Source organism: Rhinoderma darwinii, chromosome 3 (assembly GCF_050947455.1).
Source record: "Rhinoderma darwinii isolate aRhiDar2 chromosome 3, aRhiDar2.hap1, whole genome shotgun sequence".
NCBI lineage: Eukaryota > Metazoa > Chordata > Amphibia > Anura > Rhinodermatidae > Rhinoderma > Rhinoderma darwinii.
This window is the reverse complement of record NC_134689.1, coordinates 251655056-251676505: the sequence shown is the minus strand read 5'-3', so window position 1 is coordinate 251676505 and position 21450 is coordinate 251655056. Positions and strand designations below refer to the sequence as shown.

General features: G+C 42.9%; 1 protein-coding gene across 1 annotated transcript in view; it reads left to right on the top strand.

The window, feature by feature from the left end:
- The window catches only part of HCN4 (hyperpolarization activated cyclic nucleotide gated potassium channel 4), a 200975-nt gene that overhangs the window by 168309 nt on the left and 11216 nt on the right, over positions 1 to 21450 (top strand). The window lies entirely within an intron of this gene.

The following is a 21450-nucleotide window of genomic DNA, read 5'->3' as shown; positions in this document are numbered from 1 at the left end:
GAGCCTCTTTAAAGGACGAGTGTCGCGAATTATTTGTTTGTGTTTTACTTTTTTTTCTTTTTTAACTTTTTCTTGTGAATGGGGGCTGCCATTTTTTTTCCATCTCTGTATGTGTCGATTAACGACACATACAGACATGGAATACAGCACATACAGCCCCGTAGTGAATGCGAACGGGGCCCGTTCCATCCACTATGCTGTACGCCGTCTGTGTGGGAACGGCGCATGCGCCGCTGCCACACAGTCCAAATTGAAGGTCTTCGGCCTAGCGACGTCCGGCGCCATTTTCTTGTGGACCGGAAGCCGCGGCCGGACAGTAAGATTACTACTTCCGGTCGCGGCTTCCGGACTTGTGCACTTGGAGCGGAGGGAGCTGACGGAGCGGACGGACCGGAGGGAGCGGCGGCGGCAGGAGCAGGTAAGTTAGGTCTGTGTATGTACGTGTTTTAGTGTGTGATTACTACTGTATGTAAACCTACTACACTGTGTGTTAGCTCAAAAAATGGCGACACACAGTGTAGCAGGTTTGACCGTTCAATCCCCTCCTTTCTCCTGGCACTAGCCAGGATAAAGGAGGGGGGATTCTGTGAGCTCACTAGAGCGAGTGTGTATTCTCAAATTTTGCAGCATAAAGCAATGTGGTTGCTTTACCACATGCCAATGCTGCAATTTTGGGAATTGCTCCATCTAGTGACCAGCACTGGGAAATGTTATAAATTAGAATCTAATTTATAATATTTCCTGACTCGTGAAAAAATTAAAAAAATTAGAACAATGTTTAATCACTTATACACTAACTGTTTAACTAAAAAAAAAAAAAAAAAACTTTTTCACAACAGGATGACAAAGAAAGACTTTTCATTTAACACAAGGAAAATAAAATAGACTATGTTTACTGTCCTTTGGAACCTATTCTTCCTCAACCTCAACAGTCTTATTCTCTAAATTACTTAATTTAGTGGCATGTCCTGAATACAAGAATCAGAAGGGGCAAAGGTGGCCAGGCATCTGGGATCATCAGAAGAGTAGGAGGAAATATATTCAAAACGCATCATCTTCTTAGGTTTAGAAGTGAATTTTAGTTCTGGAAAAGTCTCCATAAGCTGGGATTTAAACTAGTTAAAAAAACTTTTAGCCCCAGTCTGTAATAGATCTTCCTGTGGAGTGGTACTGTTTTTGCAGATTTGATCTGGAGCTTCCTCAGAGAGGGGCTGACTACAGGAGATGCAGAGTCTGTGCTTAGACTTTCTTTTTCTCTTCCCAGAAGGACCAGAGGATTAGCTGGACATCTGAAAAAAAAACATATTTAGACAGAACAAACAAACTCAGCCCGCAACAGCAAGGCATAAGAGGGACCTGACAATCCAGCTACCTTAAATGCAGGGGACACTCTGCTGTCCAGCAAGTACCACATTACTTACAGGGCGAGATCTATTTTTACAACTGGCGGGGAAAAAAAACCCGCCCTGATAGCCTGCTGATGCCGTAGGTCTACAGCAGCCTCGCTTGACGCAGTTCTCTTACCTCAGAGCCAAGCGCTAGCTAGTGACACTAACGCATGCACAGAGGGAAGAAGCGGTCCTGGCAGGTAGCTGGCGCTCAGCGTTTTCAACGCACTTCCCAGTGACGCAGGTACCAGTGGACTGTGTAGATAATTGGTGAGACTCAGACAGCACAGAGGAGGATAGATCTGTGACTCAGTACAAGTGGCAGGCATCCCCGACCTGCGATCTTCACCTTAGCACGTACAAACTAAAACTCTTAGTTGCGATGGAGAAAACAATCCATGTAAGTAACCTAACAAAAAAAAAATAATATATATATATATATATTGCTGCTTAGTAGCCAGAGGCTACCTGTCCCAGGTAGGACAGCAGGGCCGGACTGGACATCTGGCAGTTCTGGCAAATGCCAGATGGGCTGGTGCACAGTGGGCTGGTTGGCTGCCACCCACACAGACTTTATTACTTATAGCTACGGTCTAAAACCTATTCACTCTGGGTATCTGTTCAAGCTTATGGCATGGTGTAGAAGAGTGATTAGGTTGGCTGCCTCTGTACTGTACAATCAAGAAGCAGAGAGGAAGCTGTGCTTCCTCTCCCCAGAAGGAAAGAGCATGCCATTAAGTCCAGCATTGGTTAGTTCAATGTTTGGTCTGTAAGGATAGTGCCACATTGGCAGATTTTACAGACCTTTTTAGATAAAAGAAAGAGAGAAGGCACTGCTGAGCGGTTGCTGCATTCTGAGGCAATAAGCTGCCACGGGACTTGACATGAGAGTGGCTCAGCAGTGCGACTTTCTCTATTACTGTCTGAAGTAAATCAACACCTGCCAGTACTGGCACGGAAATTAGGCTCTGTTTGCATCTGCGGCAGAGCCTGTCGCAGTTTTTGGCAGATTTGACGAGAATATTGCTACAGGCTGCATTATTTTTCACTTCAAAACGATGGACACACCGAAACACAAAACCACCATTATAATTCAATGTCCTAGTTTTGAATGGCGCATATGCGGCAAGTGTCCTAGGTGTATTCCAGGTTATTCATGTGTACTGTACAGTATATGGTGGCATTATTCATGTGTACGGTATATAGTGGTATTATTCATGTGTACAGTATATATAGCAGCATTATTCATGTGTACAGTATATATGGCAGCTTTATTCATGTGTACAATATACAGTGCCCATCAAAAGTTCAGGAACACACTCATAACTTTTGAACGGCTCGAGGTAGAGGGTTGAAATTTAGTGGCATTTAATGGGGTCATAAAATCTACCAGTCAACGCCAAAAAAAAAACACCCCCACCCTCATGGGGCAGCAAAATCTTAAATGGCACGGGATGTCGAGTGGGGGGAGCTCATTTAAAAGCTCTTTTCAATACAAAAACTATGCTGCAAACGATTTTGAGCTAGGAATTTTTTTCGCAGAGATATTTAACGTTAAAGTTATCATCTTCATTATCGGCTACCGCCAGTGTTAGCATTACCCAAGATGTACTGCACGGAGGTTGCACGGTTGGATTTACATCTCATCGGGGAGCTAGATTAATGTGAGTCCCCTTGCCTCTCACTTTTGTGTGTGTGTGTGTGCGTGCGTGCGTGTGTGTACACAGCCCGAGATAAGGACACCGGGGCTCGTCATTCCCCCGGTATTTAACGACTCCAAACCCTCTCTCTGCCCTGTGTGTGTGTGTGTTGTCCGGCCAACCAAAGCAAGACCGAGGACATGTATTATGTGTATTAGTACAAACATAACAATTACTGTATTAAATCAAATGTTCGAACTGATGTCCTTCAACAACTTGACAGTGTCCTAAGCGAACGTAAAACGTGTCAATAACGTTATTTATAACATCTGGTGTGATTGAATTCAAAATGTTCACTATTCTTTCCCAAAGCTCGTCTAAGTTTGCGATCCTAGGCTCATAGACTTTACTTTTTAAATACCCCCAGTAAAAAAAAAGTCTAATGGGGTCAAATCTGGTGATCTCGGTGGCCATTCTATCAGGCCTCTTCTACCAATCCATTGATCAGGAAAATTATCGTTCAGAAGATTTCGAGCTCGCAGAGAAAAATAAGCCGGAGCTCCATCCTGCTGATACCAAACGTTTACGAAAAGCTTCTCCAGCAATATTTTGAATAGACGGTATCACTTGGTTTCTTAGCAAATTGCAGTAATTTTCTGCATTTATGTTTCCTTCAATGAAAAACGGTCCTACAATATGATTGAGCGATATTGTGGCCCAAACGTTCACTTTCTGAGGATACTGGATATAACTGTCTCTCATCCAATGTGGATTTTCGTCTGCCCAATACCTCATGTTCTGTCGATTTACAGAACCGTTTAGTTCAAACGTAGCTTCATCCGAAAAACAGGTGCAGTTGAAAATATGATGATTATCATCAAATCGTGTCATCATTGTATCGCAAAATTACACTCTTCTGTCATAATTATCTTCGGATAGCTCCTGAACTAGACGTATTTTCTAAGGATGATAATGATGCCTCTTCAAAATTCGACGGACTGATGTGGCGCTGATATGATTTTGTTGTGCTCCACTCGAGACAGATGTATGAGGATTGTCATGTACAGTAAGCAGAGCATCTAAAGCGTTTTCATCATTACTAGCATGTTTGGGTCTTCCGGATCTTGGTGCGTCTTTAATTGAACCGGTTATTTCGAAACGATGAACAGTTCTTTTAACAGTTGACAATGAATTTGGATCACGGATAGGATAAGAGGCATTGTATAAAGCCGCTACTTCTCAATAGGATCTTATTTTTTTCTTCGCCATACCCTATCATCATCAATAAAGTGATCCTTTCCGTTTCGGTCAAATGCATTTTGTGATATGACAATAGAAATGTACAAAAATTAAAATTACTCTCCGAATTAGCGCTCTCTGAAATTCACAAGCGACTACCGAAATGTGTACACATAAATCATGTTACAATCGTAGACAAGGTCCATTTTGTACCGCCCAGGCCGATTGTAATAATACGTAATTTAAAGTCACCTTGATGTGACATTCCCAAGCTCACACACATACGCCCACGCGCCCACACACATTTAGGATTTTACCCGCGTGGTACATTTTGGGTACTGCTAACACCGGCGGGAGCCGATAATGAAGATGATAATTTTAAAGTTAAATATCTTGGCATTAACTGGTAGATTTTATGACCCCATTAAATCCCACCAAATTTCAACCCTCTACCTCGAGCCGTTCAAAAGCTATGAAGGTGTTCCGGAACTTTTGGTGGGCACTGTATAGTGATGCTATTTATGTATACAGTACATATGGTGGCATTATTCATATTTATAGTGTATATAGCAGTATTCATTTGTACGGTATATATGTTGGCATCATTCATAGTGGCGGCATTGTTTATGTACATAGGGACATTTCAAGTGCATAGTATATATGATGCCATTATTAATTTGTACACTATATATGACTACATTGTTAGTGTGTACAGTACATAGCGGCATTATTTAGAATATGTTGAATTTGGGTAGTGACGATTACTGAAATATTAATTTCATCCACCTAATAATTAAACTTTTAGTGATCGGAGGGGGTCGCAGTGCTCAGAACCCCACCAATCAATACTTCTGACAAGTTTTTTCAAAGTTTAGTTACCCTTTAAGAATATATGTGTGTAATAAATTGTATACATTGTACACTACCAGGATATACAATGTGTCTGTAATTTATTTATGAAATTTATTTTGGACAGTAAGGATAACTGAAGAATTTTTGAAAGTTGAAAGTACCCTTTAATATTTCTGAAGTATTTTATTTATAACTAGAAATTTAATTTCTGGATATCGACACCACTGACTCATCAACATCAGGTCCCCATTCTTGCTGCTATGACGGAGAATCAGACACCATTCCTGTATGAGAGTTGTGACCGGTATATACATTCAGCCCATCATATGCTGTTCCAATTTAGCAGTTTTGTGGGATTTACTGATTTATGAAATATCTGAGTAGAGGAACAGGAAGACAATAATGAGGATCAGAAACAATGTGCAATGATTTTGTATAACTGGTAGGTGGGTGGGCAACTGCGCAAACATATTGCATGGACAGTAAGTGGGCCTGTGTGCTTTAAAATGCCAAGGATGATTTTATGTCCCAGTCCGGCCCTGTAGGATGGTATAAAAACGATCATGCCGGTGACTGGGTGTGGTTGATATCGCTTGGTTGTGGCAGTATATTATCCAATTGTTTGCTGCTTTGTATGTTCTCTCCTATGGCGGTAGTACAATAGAATACCCTTCATGCTGCTGAGGACGAAAAAGGAATAGGGAATTTTAATAGTTGTTTTTTTGCTATCAAATTTTTCCTTACAACTTGTACCCCAGAAGGTCAGAAAAGACCTTTGGTGGACATGATGTTTTTACTTTCTCTACTAGGTGCTCAGCTGCCTAATTACCAATGCCAGCGCTATTCTGAAGCACTATGTTACGGCACTGCAGAATAAATACTCATAACATAACACCAGGGGCGTAACTAGGAAAGACTGGCTCCCATAGCAAACTTTTGACTGGTGCCCCCCCTCCCATGGGTGTCACACAACCCCTACTTGTAGATAGCGCCTTTTTTACAGCCCCCCCTGTAGATAGCGCCATACAGCCCCCCTGTAGATAACGCCATACAGCCCCCCTGTAGATAACGCCATACAGCCCCCTGTAGATAACGCCATACAGCCCCCTTTATAGATAGCACCATACATCCCCCTGTAGATAACGCTATACAGTCCCCCTGTAGATAACGCTCTACAGCCGCCTCTGTAGATAATGCCATACAGCCCCCACTGTAGAGAACGCCATACAGCGCCCTCCTGTAGATAACGCCATACAGCCCCCCCTATAGATAACACCATACAGCCCCCCTGTAGAGAATGCTATACAGCCCCCTCTGTAGATAACGCCATACAGCCCCCCTGTAGATAACACCATACAGCCCCCTGTAGATAACGCCATACAGACCCCTTTGTAAATAGCGCCATACAGCCCCCTGTAGATAACGCCATACATCCCCCCTGTAGATAGCGCCATACAGCCCCCCCTGTAGATAGCACCATACAGCCCCCCTGTAGATAACGCCATACAGCCCCCCTGTAGATAACGCTCTACAGCCCCCTCTGTAGATAACGCCATACAACCCCCTGTAGATAACGCCATACAGCCCCCCTGTAGATAACGCCATACAGCCCCCCTGTAGATAGCGCCATACAGCCCCCCCTCTAGATAGCGCCATTCAGCCCCCCTGTAGGTAATGCCACACAGCCCCCCCTATAGGTAACGCTATACAGCCCCTGTAGGTAACGCCATACAGCCCCCCCTGTAGGTAACGCTATACAGCCCCCCTGTAGGTAGCGCCATACAGCCCCCCTGTAGGTAACGCCATACAGCCCCCCTGTAGGTAACGCCATACAGCCCCCCTGTAGGTAACGCCATACAGCCCCAACCCCCCAAAAAATCTGATCTATAGTGTGTCCTACAAAAGACATGTATCCCCTATCCACAGGATAGGGGATACATGTGTGATCGCTGGCAGCGATAGGGAGAACGGGGACCCCCGAAAGTCCCCCGAAGTTCTTCATGACTAACTTCTGACTTCCAGAGTCTGCGCAGCTCAATAAAAATGAAAGGAGCGCTGGTCACGCATGCGCACAAGTGCGACCGGCGCTCCATTCATTTATACGGAGCTGCTGACACAGACCCCGGAAGTCCGAGGTTTCTCATGGAGAACTTCAGGGGACTTTTGGTCCCCCGTTCTCCCTATCGCTGCCAGAGATCACACATGTATCCCCTATCCTGTGGATAGGGGACACATGTCTTTTGTAGGAACAACCCCTTTAATGGCAGAGCGGGGAGATACCTCCCTGCTCTGCCGTAGTGTTCAGTGGCGTCGCGCTGTAGTAGCCATAGCAGCAGCTAGCGGAGCATCCGGCCATGGTGGGGGCCCGTGCCGGCGGGCAACACGGGCCCCCTCATGCCGCGGACCCCGTAGCAGCCGCTACGGCTGCTACAGCGGTAGTTACGCCACTGCATGACACGTATGGGCGGTCTTTAAGGGGTTAAATGACCATTGTAGTGTAAATAAAAAACTAAACGAGTAATATTTTAAAATATTGCCGATGCCACTATAACATGCAACACCTGCCCTCATCGATACTGCTTTAGGGTAAGACCACGCAATGCAGCCAAAACACATCATGCGGTTTAACACTGGCACAGTGTTTAAATGACTTAATTTATGCATGTTTTTGCAGGCAAATAGCAAGCGGTACCTATGTGTGGCCGTACCATTTTGATGCATCACAAAGTAGTACTCCAGACATAATTAGGAAGTCATACAGTTCTCACTTGATGACTATGTTTTGACTTAGTGCATGCCCACTAGTATATAATTATATAGTGGGTCCAGGAGCATATCAACACAGAAATATATGTAATTATGTTGTAAACTAGAGTCACCTATTATAACCACAGCAGGCTAACTGTCATTAACTAACGTAACAAAATGCAGTCAGTCTCTTTTTAAATTCTTCTTGCTGAGCCTAAAATCCTATAACTGTGAGCAATAACACTCAAATGTTCAACAAATTTTAATACTGTATATTAATAGGGCCATAAATACAAATCCTTTTCTAAAAGGAGTCCTGACAGTTATCAGCTGATAACCACAGATCCATCAAATTAAACCGCTGCAGATCAGCTGATAGGGCAAATGGAAAGGGGTTATCTTAAATTAAATATAATTATTTTTTTTTGTAATTCTTTATTTAAAGAAAAAATATTCACAGAAATTGCAAAAGGAATACAGAATGGAAAAAATAAACGGGAAGAGGGGTAGACACATAATCGAAAATTCATCATAACAAGATACAATCTCACAATGAATCTCAAGCATATGAATAAACATGAATTATGCGTATGTAAAACACATTTTTGTCATAACATGTGAAAAATCTGGTCATTCGCCTAAATCGGGTATATCAAGAGCATAAACAACATGCATGAAGGCTGACATTGCATTACTACCAGGAGTAATCATGGTGCCTACTAATCAGAAAATAAAGGAATGAAAAGGGGAAGGAACGAAATAGACGGGGTGAAAAAGAAAAAAGAAGAGAGATAACCCAGACAGGCGAGCAAAGGCTAATACATATGACTGTGACCTATCCAAAGTTTTTCCTGCGCAACCTCCAGTTCCTCATTCACACCCCAGACCTAGGGGTTAATCGCACAAAATTCTGGAGAACTACGAAAGTCCAGCTACTTCTGCCAGATCTGAAGGTGAGAGTCGGAGCGCTGATGAACGAGAGCTATCGACTCATGAATCATGAATATGTGATATTTCCCTAACCCACTCTGACACTGTGGGGACAATGCTACTTTTCCAATGTCGTGGAATCACCGTCCTGGCTGCTACCAGTGGGTAGCCCAACAGCGTACGGGACAGAACCTTAGTGGCACCCGAAATGATGGATAGGAGCAATACGGTTGGACAATCATCCAAATTTATATCAAGGATGGTCTTAATCAGAGAGATTATCGAATCCCAGAATGGGCGAAGTAACTGGCGCTCCCACCATATATGAGTCATCGTTCCCCTCAACTGTCCACAACGCCAACACCGATCAGACGTACAAGGGTATATCCTGTGCAGGACAGCAGGAACTTTATACCATCTGGACAAAATTTTAAAATTAGTTTCTTGCGCCTTACATGAAATTGAGAATCTATGGCACAAAGTAAACGCTTTAGACCAGTCTTCGGGCAGAATAGATACATCTACTTCTTTTTCCCAGCTAAGTGCATAAGAGGGTTTCAGTTCCCTCTTCTCATCTAACAAGAGACCGTAGACCAGAGCTATCGTTTTTGACGTTGCGGAGGGCGAGGAGATCAAACGCTCAAAAGGAGTAAATTCCCTAAGCAAGTGAAGGGGTTGTTTACATTTGTTAAAGTAGTGCTGTAGCTGGAGATAGTTCCACCTTGACCTTGAAGACCTAGAATCGACTGGCACTAATTCCTCATAATGTTGCAGTTGGCCCGATACCAGAACATTTTTAAATGTGAAACCCTTTCCAGTGTCCCGTCCAGTTCTACCCAAAAAGGAGGACTGTAAGCCCGGGGCAAAATCCTTATTTCCCACGATCGCCGTCAGTGGTCCATCTCTAGAGAATAGACCAGTCTGAGTAAATTAAATATAATTCTGATATTGTATATAATTTGGCCAATATGCTGTATTATATTGGTACTATATGGTAGAATAATTATGGCGGTATAATATGGAAGCTGCTTTCCAGTATTATGTGAGCTGCATATGGCAGTTTTATATGGACATTGTATGGAAGTATTGTGGGAGCACAATATAATACTATGTTGTGGACACTATAAATTGGTGCCATTGGATACTAAATGGCGCTATTATTTAGGCATTACACCGTGTTCCAAATTGTTATGCACATTGGATTTAAGTGTCATAAACATTTAATTATTAGTTTTTCAATGAAACTCATGGATGGTATTGTGTCTAAGGCTGGGTTCACACGACCTATTTTCAGACGTAAACGAGGCGTATTATGCCTCGTTTTACGTCTGAAAATAGGGCTACAATACGTCGGCAAACATCTGCCCATTCATTTGAATGGGTTTGCCGACGTACTGTGCAGACGACCTGTTATTTACGCGTCGTCATTTGACAGCTGTCAAACGACGACGCGTAAAAATACAGCCTCGTCAAAAGAAGTGCAGGACACTTCTTTGGACGTTTTTGGAGCTGTTTTCTCATAGACTCCAATGAAAACAGCTCCAAAAACGGACGTAAAAAACGCCGCAAAAACGGCGCGGAAAAACGCCACGAAAAATGCGAGTTGGTCAAAAAACGTCTGAAAAGCAGGGTCTGTTTTCCCTTGAAAACAGCTCTGGATTTTCAGACGTTTTTGGTCACTACGTGTGCACATACCCTTAGGGTATGTTCACACGGCCAAATTTCAGACGTAAACGAGGCGTATTATGCCTCGTTTTACGTCTGAAAATAGGGCTACAATACGTCGGCAAACATCTGCCCATTCATTTGAATGGGTTTGCCGAAGTACTGTGCAGACGACCTGTTATTTACGCGTCGTCGTTTGACAGCTGTCAAACGACGACGCGTAAAAATACAGCCTCGTCAAAAGAAGTGCAGGACACTTCTTTGGACGTTTTTGGAGCTGTTTTCTCATAGACTCCAATGAAAACAGCTCCAAAAACGGACGTAAAAAACGCCGCGAAAACGGCGTGAAAACGCCGCGAAAAATGCGAGTTGGTAAAAAAACGTCTGAAAAGCAGGGTCTGTTTTCCCTTGAAAACAGCTCTGGATTTTCAGACGTTTTTGTTGACTACGTATGAACATACCCTTAGGCTGGGTTCACACGACCTATTTTCAGACGTAAACGAGGCGTATTATCCCTCGTTTTACGTCTTAGGGTATGTTCACACGGCCTATTTACGGACGTAAATCGGGCGTTTTTGCCCCGAATTACGCCCGTAAATAGCGCCTCAATAGCGCTGACAAACATCTGCCTATTGAAATCAATGGGCAGACGTTTGTCTGTTCACACGAGGCGTATATTTACGCGCCGCTGTCAAATGACGGCGCGTAAATAGACGCCCGCGTAGAAGAAGTGACCTGTCACTTCTTTGGCCGTAATTGGAGCCGCTATTCATTGACTCCAATGAATAGCAGCGCTAATTACGGCCGTAATTGACGCGGCGTTCAAGCGCCTGCACATGCCGGTATGGCTGAAATTACGGGGATGTTTTCAGGCTGAAACATCCCCGTAATTTCAGCCGTTACGGACCCCCGCCGTGTGAACATACCCTGAAAATAGGGCTACAATACATCGGCAAACATCTGCCCATTCATTTGAATGGGTTTGCCGACGTACTGTGCAGACGACCTGTTATTTACGCGTCGTCGTTTGACAGCTGTCAAACGACGACGCGTAAAAATACAGCCTCGTCAAAAGAAGTGCAGGACACTTCTTTGGACGTTTTTGGAGCTGTTTTCTCATAGACTCCAATGAAAACAGCTCCCTGAGGGTATGTGCACACGTAGTGACCAAAAACGTCTGAAAATCCAGAGCTGTTTTCAAGGGAAAACAGACCCTGCTTTTCAGACGTTTTTTGACCAACTCGCATTTTTCGTGGTGTTTTTCGCGCCGTTTACGCGGCGTTTTTTACGTCCGTTTTTGGAGCTGTTTTCATTGGAGTCTATGAGAAAACAGCTCCAAAAACGTCCAAAGAAGTGTCCTGCACTTCTTTTGACGAGGCTGTATTTTTACGCGTCGTCGTTTGACAGCTGTCAAACGACGACGCGTAAATAACAGGTCGTCTGCACAGTACGTCGGCAAACCCATTCAAATGAATGGGCAGATGTTTGCCGACGTATTGTAGCCCTATTTTCAGACGTAAAACGAGGCATAATACGCCTCGTTTACGTCTGAAAATAGGTCGTGTGAACCCAGCCTTAGGGCTCTTTGGATTATTGTAATCAATCTCAGACACCTGTGATAATTAGTTTGCCACGTGTGTCCAATCAAAGGAAAACTACTAAAGAGGGACGTTCCACATTATTAAGCAGGCCACAGGTTTCAAGCAATATGGGAAAGAAAAAAGATCTCTCTGCTGCCGAAAAGCGTGAAATAGTGCAATACCTTGAACAAGGTATGAAAACATTGGATATTTCAAGAAAACGTAAGCGTGATCATCGTACTGTGAAAAGATTTGTGGCTGATTCAGAGCACAGACGGGTTTGATCAGATAAAGGTATAGTGAGGAAGGTTTCTGCCAGACAAATTAATAGGATTAGGAGAGCAGCTGCTAAAATGCCATTGCAAAGCAGCAAACAGGTATTTGAAGCCGCTGGTGCCTCTGGAGTCCCGCGAACCTCAAGGTGTAGGATCCTCCAGAGGTTTGCAAGTGCGCATAAAGCTATTATTTGGCCACCCCTAAACAATGCTCACAAGCAGAAACGGTTGCAGTGGGCTCAGAAATACATGAAGACTAATTTTCAAACCATGTTGTTTACTCATGAGTGCCGTGCAACCCTGGATGGTCCAGATGGATGGAGTAGTGGATATTTGGTGAATGGCCACCATGTCCCAACAAGGCTGCGATGTCAGCAAGGAGGTGGCGGAGTCATGTTTCGGGCTGGAATCATGGGGAGAGAGCTGGTAGGCCCCTTTAGGGTCCCTGATGGTGTGAAAATTACCTCTGCAAAGTACGTAGAGTTTATGACTCACTACTTTCTTCTGTGGTACAAAAAGAAGAACCGTGCCTTCCGTAGCAAAATTATCTTCATGCATGACAATGCACCATCTCATGCTGCAAAGAATACCTCTGTGTCATTGGCTGCTATGGGCATAAAAGGAGAGAAACTCATGGTGTGGCCCCCATGTTCCCCTGGCCTCAACCCTATTGAGAACCTTTGGAGCATCCTCAAGCAAAATATCTATGAGGGTGGGAGGCAGTTCACATCAAAACAGAAGCTCCGGGAGGCTATTCTGACATCCTGCAAAGATATTCAAGCAGAAACTGTCCAAATACTCACAAATTCAATGGATGCAAGAATTGTGAAGGTGATATCAAAGAAGGGGTCCTATGTTAACATGTAACTTGGCCTGCTAAGTTTTTTTTGATTGAAAGAGCTTTTGATTTCTGTAAATATGACCTCCTGATGCTGCAAATTCAACAAATTACCATTTTAGTTCTCTTTACAACATTTAAAATGTTTTGATCTCTGTTGTGCATAATAATTTGAAACAGTGCATTTTGAGTTTTTAACTTCTAAAAATAAATCTGTTATCATTAGGAGATTTGTTCAATAAAATTTGCATTATACTCCAACCGTTGATGGCTTGAAGATTATACTGACTGTCATTTGCATCGACTATTTAGGAAAATGAGCGAAAAATAAAATTTGCATAATAATTTGGAATGCGGTGTATATGGTGCCAATATTTGAGCACCAATTGGCAGTATTGTGTGGGAACTGTGTGAAAGTATTATTTTGCATTGGATGTACTATAGGGTCCTACAGTTATTTGCCCATAGATCCATTTTCCCTAAAACACGCCTTGCAGCCCCAAAACATTACACCCAGTGTAGGCAACCTTTTTTGTATAGTGTGTGGATAAAAAAACAAAAACAATGATGAAGTACTCAGTGTGCCATGCAAATATGAGTCATATAAGACAAACTGTTACCACGTATGTTACGTGAACCAATTAATAAGTCAATTAAACTTACATTTCATTGCGATCCTTGTCCCTGACTTTCATTGCAAAGATGATCCACCTGTAGTGCATACGAGGCTACTGAACACCAGCTGTTTGGGGATGAGTGCACATAGAAGGGACTACGGCTAATCTACTGCACACCAGCTAGAGGGAACTGTACACAGAGACCGCAGCTACTAAATACCAGCTTGGGGACGCTGCACACAGGAGAGAGTGACTACTGAAAAACAACTTGGGGGTGGCACATAGGAGAGACCACTGCTACTAAATACCACATTTCATGGGTGCACATAGGAGAGACCACGGCTACTAAACACCAGATTGGGGTGGGTGTCCACATAGGAGAAATCACGGCTACGGAATACCAGCTTGGGGGCTTGCAGACAAAGGGGAGATCATGGCTATTGAGCAACTTTTGCTAACTTTTTCTTTTACAGAGCAGTTTCTGATCTCCGTCCTTGCGGTGCTGATCACCAGCAGAGAGTAGCGCTTGATTGTGCGCTTGGGGATGCTTAAAAGCAGTAGAGAGAGAGCAGTGCAGCTTTGTGTGCTTGCCAAGTGTTCAGCAGCAACAAACATAGTGAAACACTGCTCCCTCACCTGGTGATCAGCGCCACCAAGTGCATAATTGAGCGCTGCCAAGTACACAACAGCTCTGGACATAGGGAAATGGAAGTGTGCCAGCAAGCCATGCCTCACGTGGCGGCTATGGCACCAGTGCCACAGGTTGCTGAGCCCTGCTTTACACACATGAAAAGTGATGATTTTCTAACCCAATATGCTATATAATACTCTGGTGTATATCAATGCTGGTCACCCTACTGCATTATGGAAGCGAAGAGATGCACACACAATAGGGGAGATTTATTAAGACTAGTGTTTCATACACCTGGTTTAATTTACAGATTGCTGGAGTAATGCGCCTAATTTACTAAGAGCCGCATGCCCCTTAATAAATTAAGCGTATCTCCGGCATTCTGTGCACCAAAAAGTCAAATCTACGCTATGTCATAGTTACTAGCGTAAACGATAGTCCATTTGTCAGGTCGCTGGTGGCCCCTCCCTGTCCACTCTGCTTCACCCACCCAGAAAAGTGTCATGAGCGGTTAAATAGCACAACTGCCGCAATTTTTTACCACAAACTGTGACTGTTGTGCCATATACGAATTATCTACATCAGAAAACTGGCATAGAAAAATTAATACATTTCCCCCATTATACACAGCCAGGGTTAGAACATAGAATCGTAGGCCATACGCTAACTAAACATATGGGGGGGGGGCAATTTATTAGGACTGGCGTTTACTAAGACAGTCTTAATAGTAAGAAAAGTTAAGGTAAACTGCGACATGTTTATTAAGAGTCAAAAGCCTCTTAATAAATGTGTCTCAATTTTCAGCCGGGCGCCAAAAGTATCACTCCAGCGCAGCATCAAGGCCTTAAATGCGGCGCAGCACTTTAACGTCATCGGTGCTGCATCGCAAACAACTCACTGACGCTGCCCGGCGTCAGTATATTGTATGAGCTGCACTGCAATGTTTAGGGGACACAGAGGGGAAAAGAGGAACAACGAGGTATTATTATTATTTTTTTTTTATTTTATTTTTTTTAATTGAACCCCTTAATGACCAGCCTATTTTAAACCTTAATGACCAAGCCATTTTTTACGTTTTTCCATCGTCGCATTCCAAGAGCTATAACCTTTTTATTTTTGCGTCGACCTAGCTGTATAAGGTCTTGTTTTTTGCGGGACAAGTTGTATATTTTAATAGCACCATTTTGGGGGACATATTATTTATTGATTAACTTTTATTAACTTTTTTTTGGGGGGGAATAGAAAAAAACCTGAAATTTCGCCACTCTTTTTCGCGTCTTAAATCTACGCCGTTTACCGTGTGATATAAATAACACAATAACTTTATTCAGCGGGTTGTTACGATTGCAACGATACCCAATTTGTATAGATTTTGTATGTTTTACAACTTTTACAGAGTTGTAACGTTTTTATTTTTTCGCCGATGCGGTTGTATGAGGGCTTTTTTTGCGGGACGACTTGTAGTTTTTATTGGTACCATTTTGGAGTAGATGCGACTTTTTGATCACTTTTTATCAAATTTTTTTAAAGTCAGGATTCACAGAAAACAGCAATTTTTCCATAGTTTTTTATTACATTTTTTACGGCGTTCACCGTGCGGGTTAAATAATGTAATAGATTTATAGTCGGGGTCGTTACGGACGCGGCGATACCAAATATGTGTACGTTTTTTACTTTATTTTGTTTTTTTAATAGTAAAGCATTTTGTAAGGGGAAAAGCTGGGTTTTTCATTTTTTTTCACATTTTTTTTTTAAATTAACTTTATTAAACTTTTTTTTTAACTTTTTTACTAGTCCCACTAGGGGACTTTAACCCCTTCCCCCTGCTTGCATTCTGGGCCCTAATGTCCAAGCCATTTTTTACATTTTTACATTGTCACATTCAAAGAGCTGTAACTTTTTTATTTTTGCGTCGGCATAGCTCTATAAGGTCTTGTTTTTTGCAGGACGACTTGCAGTTTTTATTGGTACCATTTGAGAGTAGATGCGACTTTTTGATCACTTTTTATCACATTTTTTTAAAGTCAGGATTAACAGAAAACAGCAATTTTTCCATTGTTTTTTATTTTATTTTTTACGGCGTTCACAGTGCGGGTTAAATAATGTAACAGCTTTATAGTCTGGGTCGTTACGGACGCGGCGATACCAAATATGTGTAACTTTTTTGCTTTATTGTAGTTTTTTTTAATAGTAAAGCATTTTGTAAGGGGAAAAAGTGGGTTTTTCATTTTTTTTGTTTCACTTTTTTTTTTTTATTAACTTTATTAAACTTTTTTACTCTTTTACTAGTCCCACTAGGGGACTTCCCTATGCTCCGATCGCTATTATAATACACTGCAATACTTTTGTATTGCAGTGTATTACTGCCTGTCCGTTTAAAACGGACAGGCATCTGCTAGGTCATGCCTGCGGCATGATCTAGCAGGCATTCGCTCCAGGCAGACCTGGGGGTCTTTATTAGACATAGAAGACACAGACACTCGGCGATTTTATCGCCGGGTGTCAGTGAGATGAGAGGGAGCTCCCTCCCTCTCTCCAAAACCATTCAGATGCGGCGCTCGCTATTGTGCACCGCATCTGAAGGGTTAAACGGGTGAGATCGATACTAATATCGATCTCACCCGGCAGAGCAGGGACGCCCCCAGCCCTCAGCTGCCTCTGGCAGCTGAGAGCAGGGAGATTTCACGGCTCCCTGCTCTGTTTACTTTATTCTACAGCAGCGACGTAGAATAGCGGCGCTCTAGAATAAAGCCCACTAATGACCGCCGTAAAAAGACGTATTGGCGGTCATTAAGGGGTTAATATGCGATTCTCCGATCGCTATTATAATACACTGCAATACTTTTGTATTGCAGCGTATTACTGCCTGTCCGTTTAAAACGGACAGGCATCTGCTGGGACATGCCTGCGGCATGATCTAGCAGGCATTCACTCCAGGCAGACCTGGGGGCCTTTATTAGGCCCCCGGCTGCCATTGGAGACACAGACACTCGGCGATCGTATCGCCGGGTGTCGGTGGGAGAGAGAGGGAGCTCCCTCCCTCTCTCCAAAACCACTCAGACGCGGTGCACGCTATTGAGCACCGCATCTGAAGGGTTAAACGGGTGAGATCGATACTTATATCGATCTCAGCAGAGCAGGGACGCCCCCAGCCCTCAGCTACATCTGGCAGCTGAGAGCAGGGAGATTTGACAGCTATTTATTTTATCCTGATGCAGTGCCGTAAAAAGGCATATGCATCAGAATAAAGCCCGTTAGTGGCCGCCGTTAAAAGGCGTATTGGCGGTCACTAACGGGTTGTCCATGTTGGGGGCTATTTTTTATACTGATGACCTATCCACAGAATAGGTAATCAGTATATGCCAGGTGGGGATCCAACACCTGGACCCTGCACCTATCTGCAGTTTCGGCTGCCTCCTGGTGACGGAAACAGAAGGCTCCGAACACTGTATAGCGGCCGTGCTGCTGTACCGCAGCTCTGCTCCTATTCAAATGGATACGTCATCAGTAAAAAAAAAAACAGCCCCCAACCTGAAGGTTGCGTAGATTTCCATTATAATTTACATCAAATTTCTGGCATAAATTATAATAAATTTTTTGGCTCACTGTGGCCCCTCCCCTTCTCCAAAGCCACACTTCCTTCCCAGAAAAGTGGTGAGGGTGGTGCAGAAAGGCCTTTTGTGACTTTTCTACACAAGAAAACTTAAGTAGAAAGGTTAATACATTAGCCTCATAGTGTTCCTCGCAATGCCTGTCTTCCCCAAGTTGGGAGCTTTGGCTTCTCTCTCTCCAGGCTGAGGGGAGCTTCTGACTGCCTTACACCATTCTTTAAGGGATTGCACAATTGGTTCCTAATTGCATTTGCCTAATAATAAAATTCTAGGCCTGTACTGGTGGAGTAAGGGCCCACCCTTTTTTGCTCCTTCCAGCCACCTGACCCTTATTCCAGGTCTTTCAGAAGACCACACGGGGGAAAGAATATATACAGATGTAGCCATCTTTATCTGGACTCTGATTACTTGCTGCAGTGTGATACATTGAAAAGTAGTTGAAACTGTTAGGGTATGTTCACACACAGTGTTTTCAGACGTAATTGCCTCGAATTACGCCTAAAAAAAAAGGCTCCATTACGCCTACAAACATCTGCCCATTGCTTGCAATGGGTTTTACAGTGTTCTGTTCCCACGAGATGTCATTATACGGGTCGTTGTCAAAATACGGCGCGTAAAAAGACGCCCGCGAAAAACAAGTGCATGTCACTTCTTGGGACATTTTTGGAGCCGTTTTTCATTGACTCCATTGAAAAACAGCTCCAATAACGTCCGTAAAATACGCCGCGAAAAACGCGAGTTGCTAAAAAACGTCTGAAAATCAGGAGCTGTTTTCGCCTGGAAACAGCTCCATATTTTCAGACGTTTTTGGTCACTGCGTGTGAACCCTTAAGATAAAGGATCTTGCCACTGTGTATTTAATGCGTTAAAAGTCAAAATAAAGACGGTTACATCTGTATAAATAAATATGTGTATATATATATATATATATATATATATATATATATATATATTTTTTTTTATATATATATATATATACACATACATACACACACTGTACAAACACTGACTAAAAATTCAGTTGCACTTTTGTGTATGCCTTACCATTGTCCTGGTCCTGACTAAAGCTAAGATGAGACATGTACAATACGCTCATGTGAGAGAGTCAGTCAGGGTGCTTCTGTATTATGAAAGGCATAGTGCCTCTATCGCTTACTGAGCCCCCCACATGCAAGTACATCAATGCTCCTGTGCTCCTTTGTCCACTTAGGCCATGTTCACACAGGTCAGATTCGCTGCTTAAAAGTATACAGTGTATACGATCTAGAACCCTCAGGAAATAAGGGGCGAAAACCCGCATCAATTTGTGGTGCCGATTTTCGGACGGAATCGCCGCTGTAGAAAGAAGAGGAGAGGAAAAAAATACTTACCTTCACTCACATTGGCATATCGATGCCTCCCTCTGGTCTCCGTGCAGCCCAGCCTCCTGTGACAACGCTGCAGCCCATGTGACTGCTACAGCCTGTGATTGGCTGCAGCAGTCACATGGGATGAACGTCATCCCAGGAGGCCGGGCTGCATGAAGAACAGCCGGGGAATTAAAGGAGCCATCGCTATCACAACGCCTGGGGTGTAAGTGTAGACTTTTTTTTCATTAATTTGAAACAAGATGAAGATTTTTTTATTTTTTTTTCAGATTTGCAAATTTTGCGGTGGAATCGTAGTTTTCCCGCCACAGAAATCGCAACATTTACTATTTGTTGCGGCTTTTACCTTCCCATTGAACTCAATGTGGAAAAACCGCAACAACAGTGCAACATAAATTGACATGCTGCAGAAAAAAAAAGCACTGCAGGTCAATTTATACACATTTTTTTCAGCATTTTTTTTCCGCAGTGTGTGGATATGATTTGATTTGTAAAATCTGCAGCTAATCCGCTAAAGTGTGCACATACGCTTAGGCCCCATGCACATGACCGTGTTCGGTCTGTGATATACAGCATGTCGGCCGCATGTCCCGGACCGAACACAGTGCAGGGAGCCGGGCTCCTAGCATCATACTTATCTATGACGCTACGTGTCACTGCCTTGGTGCGGGACAACTGTCCCGTACTATAATCATGTTTTCAGTACGGGACAGTAGTTCCGCGGACAGGCAATGACACATAGCGTCTACCGACATGTGGACCGTAGATCACGGACCGAACACGGTCGTGTGCATAGGGCCTTATAGCGGGAAACTTGCTAGAAACCAATCAGTGGCTGCTCAAAGTAACTCACTGCTTCTACGCCAGAGACGGCAGAGAAAAGAATCTGCTCTCTGTAATTGTGTAGAGGGCACTGTGTACCGGAGGGCTCTCACTACATTGTTAACATAGGGTCCAGGGCCACATGCAGACCAACCGTACCACGTTATTTTGTTGAACAAACCGGTGCGAATTAAAACTGATTTATTTTCTTTTAGGGCTTGTCCACACGTAACGGAATTTCTGCAGAAAATTTCTGCAGCTATTCCGTTGAAAGTAGAAGACATTCCGCTGCGGAAAAAACGCACCATTTCCTACGTTTTTTTACTGCAGAAAATGGTGCGGATTTTGCTGCGTTTTTTTCAATGTTGGGAGATGGTGACATCTATCTGAAAAATGCAGCAATTCAGTTCATTTTCCGCGGCAGGAATTTACATGCTGCGGTACGAAAAATACGCACCGCAGGTCAATTTCTGGTTGGAATTTTTATGCAACCCACTTTGCTGCTACTGTATTCTGCTGCGTATTTTTCATCCACAATTCCAGATGGAAAATACGCAGCAAAACTGCTACGTGTGGACAAGCCCTTACTCAAACAAGCTGTACAGAATGCAAAACAATGTAAAATCCATTTGTAACATCTGAGAACTTAGAACATACAGAGAAAAGACATGAATAAAGTTACAATACTTTCATGCATGTTTGTCCTCCCACATACTTGAATATTGTCTTCCCTGATGCAGTAAAATCATGGTTGCCTTTATTCAAAATAGCCAGTAAAGGCTGCTTTGCTGCGGATTCTGCATGTATTTTTTAAGCCAAAACCAGTAACAGAATCTAAACAGAAGACATATATAAAGGAAGAGGTTTGCTCTCCTGGATCCAATTTTTTTAGGATTAACAAATAAATGCAAAATCTGTAGTAAATCTGCACTGTGTGATTAAAATATAAAAGAGTTTACCGGGAACAATTTTAACTGAGATTAAATCTGTTTTGGTTTGGATTTGTAAATTATAGGTCTAATTTTTGGGGGGTAATTGCCTATTTTGTTTGGATTTGTAAATGATAGTTCTATTTTTTTTTTTAATCTTCACCCTGGTCATAAAACTACAGCTATATTTTCAGAATTTTGTATGCCATAATATTATATACGTGTACATTGCTTACTCATAGAAGACAATTTGTTATTAATATAAATTAAATGAATACTAAAGGTCACGTAGCTAGACAAAATATCCCCCTGAGGGTC